This window comes from Mus caroli, unplaced genomic scaffold, assembly GCF_978045245.1.
Source record: "Mus caroli unplaced genomic scaffold, Mus_caroli_1 scaffold_10, whole genome shotgun sequence".
Taxonomy (NCBI): Eukaryota; Metazoa; Chordata; class Mammalia; order Rodentia; family Muridae; genus Mus; species Mus caroli.
Window position 1 is genome coordinate 24,327,556 of NW_028227265.1, and position 9,650 is coordinate 24,337,205.

Consider the following 9,650-nt stretch of genomic DNA (forward strand, 5'->3'; position numbering starts at 1 on the left):
GAGTTCATTTTTGCCTGTAACACAGGGATGAGCCAGTGACCTCCCTCCTGTGTAGGCAAGCTAAGAAGAGTGGAAGTGTTAAAACCAGACCGAGGTTCTGGAAGGTGCTGCTCGAGGCCCCTGCTGCTTTCACTGTCCCCTTCAAAAGGTCCTCCCGAGTTAAGTGACCTAGCTGACCAGAGATTAACTAGTGTGGGTGCTCCGGGCGAGGTGGTTACCAATGATTGTCTAATCAGAACTTTCTCTGCAGGCTGTAATTGATATGCGTTTGTGTTGGAAGGCCTGCTGAACAAGAGATGAGGGGCAGTATACATGCAAGGCCGCGGGATGTACACAATGAGAACAGCGCCTCCTTGAGGCGTGTACTGGAGTAGCACCTCTGTCACACATACTTGAGGTTGGTGAGGAGGAATCAGAACCACCGATTCTCCATGGAGACGGCCTCCTGGCTTCTCACATTAGACCCGCTAACTACACGTTTGGTCGTGGTTCAGCTGCATCATCACTCCTCCTGATGTGCTTGGGATGTATTGGTCATATAAAACGCAAGCGGGTCAGGGTTTTTCCTGACCGAGAGGATTGGAGAAGATCACAGGCTGTGGCTGGAGATCTGCCTCATCTGCTAAGAGTGCATCCTGCTCTATTGGAGGACCCAAGTTTGGTTCCCAGAATTCACATCACGCAACTCATGATCACCTGTGACTCTAGGATCCCAACATCCTCCTCTTTTATCCTACTCAGATTCCCATGCGTGTGCTTGTACACACACACACACACACACACACACACACACACACACACACACACACTTTTAAAGAATCAGAGTAGAGGCAACAGCTATGTTAAAACCCAGGATCCCCACCCCCACCCCTTTCTGAGCACCGTGGTTTGCTATGACTCGGGAGGGGCAAATTCGTGGTTTTGAAAGATCCAGCAACTGAGTTTTGGAGTCCTGGGCCTGATTGATGTCTTTGGGAGGCTCTGGAGGCAGCACTAGCCTTTTCCCCCCAAGCTGGCAGAGCTGCTCCTTGGGCAGGCGCCATGAATCAACCACAGGCACCTCTGCCATGTTGATAGATTTTCCTGCCACTAGTGTTAATTTCCTAAAAGCCCTTCTTTCCCACCTTCAGCCTCCCCATCAAAAAGAACAAGATCTGTAATACTCAGTAGCTACTTGGCGAGGTCACCACCATGGTTATCTACCAGGTCTTAGGATCTGAAGAACTGCAAGTGATAAGGCTTTGTAGCTGGAGGGAGCTTAGGCCAGAGTCTTCTTTCTTCTTCTTCAAGATTTATTTATTTATTTTATGTATGTGAGTACACTGTAGCTGTACAGATGCTTGGGAGCCTTCATGTGGTTGTTGGGAATTGAATTTTTAGGACCTCTGCTTGCTCCAGTCAACCCTGCTCGCGCCGGTCAGCCCTGCTCACTCCGGCCCAAAGATTTATTTATTATTATACATAAGTGTGCTGTATCTGTCTTCTGACACACCAGAACACGGCTTCAGATCTCATTATGGGTGGTTGTGAGCCACCATATGGTTGCTGGGATTTGAACTCAGGACCTTCAGAAGTGCTCTTACTCACTGAGCCGTCTCGCCAGCCCCTTAGGGCATAGTCTTGTTTCACCACTGGGGCTGTTTCTAGTGTACAGATGAGGAGAAGCAGGCTATGGGAGGCAAGAGATCTACCTGAAGATGGAACCAAGGTCACATCCAGACAAGAACACATGTTCCTAGATTCTGCTTAGGAGCCATGGGGATTCCTGCTCTACATAGTCATCTAGACTTAACTTTAGGGGTTTCTTTTTCAGGGCTCAAATAGACGCCCACATACCCCCCTCCCAATGGCTCTCCAAACAAACCCCAAGTTCAAGCCCCCTTGACCACAAAGCTGGTGGTAAGAGATTCCAGCCCAGTCTTGGTTAGCTTTCCCTGGGATAGCATGTGGTTCTGCCTGAACTCCCTCTTGGGGCTTTTTATGGGCCTAGTGGATATTGGATGAGGTCTCCAACCCAGGGGAAGATCATAAGAGTTTCTAGGCTAGACTGGCTAAGAGAACTCTGGGCAGAGTGGCTCAGGGTTACTCTGCTTGTATGGAGGACTGGGGTTGGTCAGAGCTGACCCCTTGCCCTTACCTATAACTCTTTAGGAAAATAGTGTATCTGAGAGCCTTCTTCAACTTCTGTTTCCCTTGAACGTTCCCAAGTTCTAGTCATCTACTTTGTGAATGTGCTAGCTGTAAGCGATCAGTTTTGGCTCAAGACCCCCAAGACTAAGTTCTCAGCACAAAGGAGAATTATTTGCCCCAGAGGAACAGAGGGCAGAGAATAAGAGACAAAGACAGGAGATACAGGAAGAGGGAGAAGGGGATGAGAACAAGAGAGAGGGGGCAGGGCTATTTGTCCTAGAGGACAAAGAACTGCCTCTGGATAGAGAGGAGACAGACTTGGCACACAGGAAAGTGATGGTTTACAAAGGTAAAAGAGGAAACCCTGTGTTAGAATGAGGTGTTTAATTTTAATTGGGCATGTTAATTAGATGAGCCAAAAGGGACTTTTGATTGCTGGATTTCAATACTTTGATAGCTGGACCTTGGTAGTTGACCTCAAAAGAAAGAAGTAACTAACTAAGGGGACAGACCTTGGGGGCTGGCTTTAGGAATGTAATCTAACAGTATTTAGCAAGGCAGAGGGAATAAGGGAGAAGGGCAAGGTCTGCCAGAGCCATGTTTGCCAGGCTGGGCTAGCCAGACAGAGTCCCTTTGCCAGTTCCAGTCTATAAAGAATCAACTCACTGTCCAATCCTGTACCACAACCTCCTTGGGTCAGCACTCTCCTATTCCAATTCTTCTACATACTTATGCAACCTCCAAGATCTTTCTGGAAAGTAACTATGCCTAGGACATGTTCCTGTTGTGGTCGGTCCCCAGTGCTTCAGAGCAGGGTCTATGCTTCCTGCAAACTTACGGACCTAGTATGCCAGCTGAGCCACACTGCTGGAAATGAACAAGCCTGACTCAAGACCTCTGATCCTGCTGCCCCCATCTGATCGACAGAGCTCCCCTCTTCTCTCGTGTCTGGTCTTTCTACCTTTTCTTACTAGTCCTTTTAAATGCTCCTTCTGAAAACCCTTCTAGGCTCCCCAGCCCCATCCAAGTTTGGTATTCTCCTCTGTGGTCCCATAACCTTCCAGCCTATCCATTCTAGCATCCTCCACACCCAGACTCTGTCAGTGGCCATCCAGGACAAGAGTCTGCTCACCTGCTGCTACCTTCTTAGCGCCTAGGCACTATTCTCTGCCAGGTTGGGTTGTTCTCATTCTCTGTCAGTCTACCTATGTGCCTGTGTGTTTACCAACCTCAGCCTCTTTTCTTTTGATGAAAGGAAACTCAATGACTTTCTTGGCCAATCGTTCCGTTGTCCTTTTATCTGCCTCTGTTTCTTTCCTCATTTCCCACCCTTTAATTTGCTCTTGCTCTATTAAGTACCCTAGGCAGTCTCATTGCCACCGTATGTCTTCACTGATCCATCTCCATTGCCAGTCAGTTTCCCAGAGGCATGGATTCCTTTTGACACAGTTAATGGTACTGGCACACAGAAAGAGGTGCCCCAATTCTTTAAGTGATCCTCTCCTCCCCAACAGTCTGGACCCGCCAGGCTTGAGAGAGATCACTTGCGGAAAGAGCAAGGCAGGTACTCACTCCTTCCCTGACTGAGGCCAATCTGAGAGAGTGTGGGCATAGAAAAGGCCACTGCGGCCAGGCCTCAGCCCCTCCTGCCCGGGCCCTTGTAGAACCCATAGGGAAAGAGAAGTGCTGCGCAGCATTCTCTCCTGCTAGCCCACCTTTCCTCCTGAATCCGTTCCCATCTTTCTTTGAGGACTTTCAGCTCCTACCATTGTATGTCCTAGGCATTGGCTCCATCATTCAGGGCTCCAGTGTGTCCAACAGCAGTTGCAAAGGTCGTGTTAGAAGGACCCTGATGCGTTTGGCGCTCCATATCAGCCACCACTGCTCCTTTTCCCAGCTCCTCTTTACCTGGTGCTTCCTTGCATCTCAGGGCTTTTTTACTAGGTTAGGGTCTAAGCTAAAACTCCTGGAACCTCTCCTTTTGCAACCAGCAGACCCCTGGAGGCAAAGTCTGATCCCAAATTCCATTTTATATATTTATATATATAATATTTAATATATGTTTTAATATATATGAATATATTTAAATATATATTTATATAATATACAATATACACATGTATAAAAATATATTTATAAATAATATATTAATGCATTACACATATGTTCTATATATAGAATGTATATAAATAAATACATACAAATATATTTAATTTTAATTTTAATTTTTTAAAGATTTAATTTATTTATTATATGTAAGTGCACTGTAGCTGTCTTCAGACACACCAGAAGAGGGCATCAGATCTCATTACAGATGGTTGTGAGCTACCATGTGGTTGCTGGGATTTGAACTCAGGACCTCCGGGAGAGCAGTCAGTGCTCTTAACTGCTAAGCCATCTCTCCAGCCCTATATAATATATATGTGTGTGTATATATATATGTCTACATACGTGTATATATACACATATTTATACACACACATATACACATATACAAATGTATATATACGTATACGTATATATATATATATTCAGGGCAAAGGACCTAGGGAAGGAAGTCTATACATTCATTTAGGAGTGTTGAGGACCTTCTTTACTGCAGCAAGAGCAAGAATAAGAACGCACTGTGGGTTTCCAAAGCCTGGTTCTGCTACGGTCACCACCAGGGAACTGATGTGCACACTGCTAACCCAGACCCAGAGAAATGATGAGGGTCCTGAAAAAGCTAGAATACACCAGGTGTCTCAGTGGCAGTTCTAGGACTGTGGTTGTATGGTTTCAGCGTTCCAGATGCTGCAGGATGAATTGATGACTGGCTCCAAGGCACAAGAGGTGGGAGGCTAAGGAGTCCTCCCAGTGGCGTCCAACCCACTTGCCCTGCCACCAGTCAGCCGCTGTTAAGTTCCAGGCCCAGGCGCCCTGGAGTCCGCTCTGGCTCTGGACAGGAGCCAGCGACCGGATCCATCACTGCAGTTGGCATGAGGCCAGATGGCTGGTCCCTCCGAGCTCCCAGGCAAGCTGGCACTGTCGGTATGCAGTGAAGGCTAAGATCCGCTCCTGATTGCCGGAGCCTGATGCGAGAGGTGGAGTCAGTTGCGGTGCTGCGGGGCCAGCGGTCAGCGGGACTGGTGGAACACTAATTGGTCCTTTCCCAGCCTGCTTGGCTGTTAATTGCTCCTTTGAGTGTAGAAGTGTCGGAGAAAAAGGGGGCGTTGCCTCCAGAGCCAGAAGCCAGGCTCCAGCCCCGAGCAGGGCTTTGGGGATGCCTGCTAGCAGAGGCGGTGGCTTGTATCTGTGAAGAGTTCACCATCCCTCTGGGGTTGGCCAGCAAAGGTAAAGAGACAAGAGAACGTAGGCAGAGTGTGCGGTCTGGGAAAGGGCTGGTGGAAGACTGCACCTTCTTGGAGGGATGAGGAGAGTAAGGAGCCAGCTGTCCACCTGGATCCCTTCCAAGTTGCCCATTGGTATTCTATGCTGGAACCCCAGGGGAGGTCGAAGGTCCTAGAATTTCCCGGAGCCTTTATTATTCTGTCAACCACAGTCACGCTGGAGTCTGAGCTCTTATTTACTACGCGCTCAGCGATACTTCCTCTAATTTGGAGGACAAACACCCTTCCTTAGGCCTGGGTGAACAGGCCTACAGAGGAATATTGAAAGAGAAAATAAAGTTGCGAGTGGAGACTCAGGTGTACAATCCCGCACTTCGGAGGCAGGAGGATTGTTAAGAGTTCAAGGCCAGACCCAGCACTCTCATACTGGATTACAATATGAGACCCTGTATTAGTTAGGGTTTTACTGCTGTGAACAGACACTATGACCAAGGCAAGTCTTATAAAAAAACATTTAATTGGGGCTGGCTTACAGGTTCAGAGGTTCAGTCCATTATCATCAAGGTGGGAGCATGGCAGTATCCAGGCAGGCATGGCGCAGGAGGAGCTGAGAGTTCTATGTCTTCATCCAAAGGCTGCTAGTGGAAGACTGACTTCCAGGCAACTAGGGTGAGGATCTTATACCCACACCCACAGTGACACACCCATTCCAACCAGGTCACACCTATTCCATCAAGGCCACACCTTCAGATGGTGCCACTCCCTGGTCCAAGGATATACAAACCATTACATTCCACTCCCTGGTCCCCATAGACTTGTTCAAAAACATGAGTCTATGGGGGCCATACTTAAACATAGCATAATGCAAAATGCATTTAGTGCAACTTTCAAAGTCCTCATAGTCTATAGCAGTTGCAACAATGTTAAAAGTCCAAAGTTCAAGGTCTCTTCTGAGATTCATTCAACTTAATTAACTGTAATCCCCAAAGCAAGGCAGGAAACCAGCTGGGCAAACTCCAAACTCTGCATCTCCATGGCTGATGTCAAAGTGGTCTTCAGATCTCCACTCCTTTTTCATCTTTTTTGACTGCAACAAACTGCTTCCTCCTGGGCTGGTTCCACTCCCTGTTAGCAGCTTTCCTCAGCATGTATCCCATGGCTCTGGCATCTTTAACATCTTTGAGTCTCCAAGGCAATTTCAATGTTACAGCTTCTTCTTTCAGTGTCTGGGATTCCACTTGATCTTTTGGACTCCTCCTAAGGGCTGGCATCACTTCTCCATCTCTGTCCTCTGTAGCACTCTATGCGCAGGTTGATCCACTTCATTATGGCTGCTGTTCTTGGTGATCATCCCATGGTACTGACATCTCCAATACACTGGGGTGTTCCACTCCAACTAGGCTTCACCAATAGCCTCTCATAGGCTCTCTTCAGGGTGCCAAGCCTCAAATTCTTTGCATGACCCCTTCAGTCCTAGGCCATCAACTACAGCTGAGGCTTCACCTTCTCCAATGGCCTTCCCTGGCCTCTCACAGTGCTAAGCCTCAGCTTCTCTCCATGATCCCTTCATTCCTTCACAAGCAGTACCACCTGAGTGACTCTTACACATTACCAAGTCCAGCCGCAGCATGAGGTACAACCTCGGGTATCTCTGGAACACAGCTTCTTTGTGCTCCCAGAAAACAATTTCCAGAAGATTTCACCTCAATGATCCCGGTTTCTTCTTAATCACTACTAATTCCTTAGCTCCAGCTAACCAGCATCAATTTTCCAGTAGTTCCTTCCATTCTTAACATTAGAGCCAGAGCCACATGGCTGAAGCTGCGGAGTTCTGCTGCTAACAGGAACTAGAACATGATCCCCTTGTACTATTACATTATCACTAGCTTTATGTTTTCTAAATCCTTCACTGCCTAAGCTTGGCTATCCTGGTTCTTGCTCTATAGATTGACCTTGAACACAGAGATCAGCATGCCTGTCTCATGGGATTAAAGGTGTGTACCACCATGCCTGGTTCTAAATTCAGCTGGGTAGGGTCTTGCCCCAAGGTCCCACTCCCTTAATCTGTTATTTCCTAGAACACAGGATTTTGCTCCGTTTCACTTCCTGGTATGCCTTTAATACTCGAACCATATATTTTATATTTTGCCTTTCTAAGCTTGCTATGCTTGTTCAAACTTCTCTTTGTGAGACTTAACCAGAGAACAAAGTCTCTGCTGGGCTTTTTTGTAACATCCTTTGTCAATGCAATTAATGCAATTAATCCAAGTCTCTTCACCTTAGCCTCAGGCAGACTTTTCAGACAAGGGTAAAAAGTAATGACATTCTTCACCAAAATACCACAAAAACAGTCTTTATGCCACATACTGAAATTCTTCTCCTTTGAAATCTCTTGGGCCAAGTCAACACAGTTCAAATTACTCCTAGCAACAAAGTCTTCCATATTCCTACTAGGATGAGCCATTATGCCCCATTTAAAGCATTCCACTGAGTTCCAAATCCAAAGTCCAAAAATCCACATTCTTTCAAATAAAAGCATGGTCAGGCCTATCACAGCAATACCCCACTCCTGGTACCAACTTCTGTCTTAGTTAGGGTTTTACTGCTGTGAACAGACACTATGACCAAGGCAAGTCTTATAAAAAAAACATTTAATTGGGGCTGGCTTACAGGTTCAGAGGTTCAGTCCATTATCATCAAGGTGGGAGCATGGCAGTATCCAGGCAGGCATGGCGCAGGAGGAGCTGAGAGTTCTATGTCTTCATCCAAAGGCTGCTAGTGGAAGACTGACTTCCAGGCAACTAGGGTGAGGATCTTATACCCACACCCACAGTGACACACCCATTCCAACCAGGTCACACCTATTCCATCAAGGCCACACCTTCAGATGGTGCCACTCCCTGGTCCAAGGATATACAAACCATTACAGACCCTATGTGAAGAACAGGATAAATAATAGGTGCTGGAGAGGTGGTTCAATGCTTAAGGGCACGTTTTTCTCTTGCAGAGGACCCAGGTTTAATCCCCAGCACCCACATGGTGGCTCCAAACATGTAATTGCAGTTTCAGTGATCCGATGCCCTCTTCTGAAGTCACACATGGTGCATACACATGCAGACAAACACTCATATACATAAAAAATTAAATACATAAACCTGTTGCGGCCTGCCCGCAGTCCACAACAAGAACGGTTCAACTGAGAATGGCAGTTCGCTGAAAAGAGAGGAATCTAGACGGGGCGGAAGAAACAATGGAGCCAAGACAACAAGTTCTGATCAAGGCTCAATTTTACTATTTCCAGACACTCAGTTATAAAGGAAGGGGGAGGGAACCCAATATCCCGCCAAGTAACTCAGGGTCCAGTAGCAGGACGAACACGTGTGTGCCTCCAGGCAGCAAAGGCAGGTTCCAGCAGTGGGCGTGGCAGGACGAATGAGCCGGTAGCTCCACCCTTGAGCAAGCAGGTTCCAGGCTGGGGGAAGGGAGGCCACATAAACCTTTAAAAAATAGAATAAATAAAAAAATTTAAAGCTCAGAGAAGGCTGGCAGGCTTCATTCAAGGTCACAGAAATAAATATAGGACCTTTGCAATGGGATTTTACAGCGGGAGAAGGAAGAAATTAGGCTCAAATTCCAATATAACACAGGTTAAGTGGAAATTTATAGTTAACAGCAGTGTGGTCAGCGGGTGAAAAATATTAACAAGAAGTATTAGAGGTTCTGGCTAAAGGTATCTAACAATTCTTCAAAACAATGTAAATTTATTTTGTGTGTGTGTGAGTGTCTTGCCTGCATGTGTCTGTGCGCTCCTTGGTTCTTGCAGAGGCCAGAAGAGGGCATGCTGAAGGAACTGGAAGCAGAGATGGGTGTGCTGGAAGCCAGCCTTAGGGTCTTCTGGCTTGGCAGCCAGTGCTTTTAAATGCTGAATCATCTCTTCAGCCCGATTATCTAAAAAGTTTGGCTGAGGACAGGTCCAGGTGCTCAGACATCTCCTGGAGGATTCGTAGGATGAGGGCCTCCATTAGTTATGAGCTATTGAGTCGGGGGTGGGGGTGGAGGTGGGGGTGGGGTGGGCATCTCTGGTTAAATTGACTTGGCAGGGCTCTTGCTAAAATTGGACCTAGTTGAAACAAATGCAGAACCTTCAAAAGTCTGGCCTCCCTGAGAAAGCGCAGGGGAGTCTGAACTGAG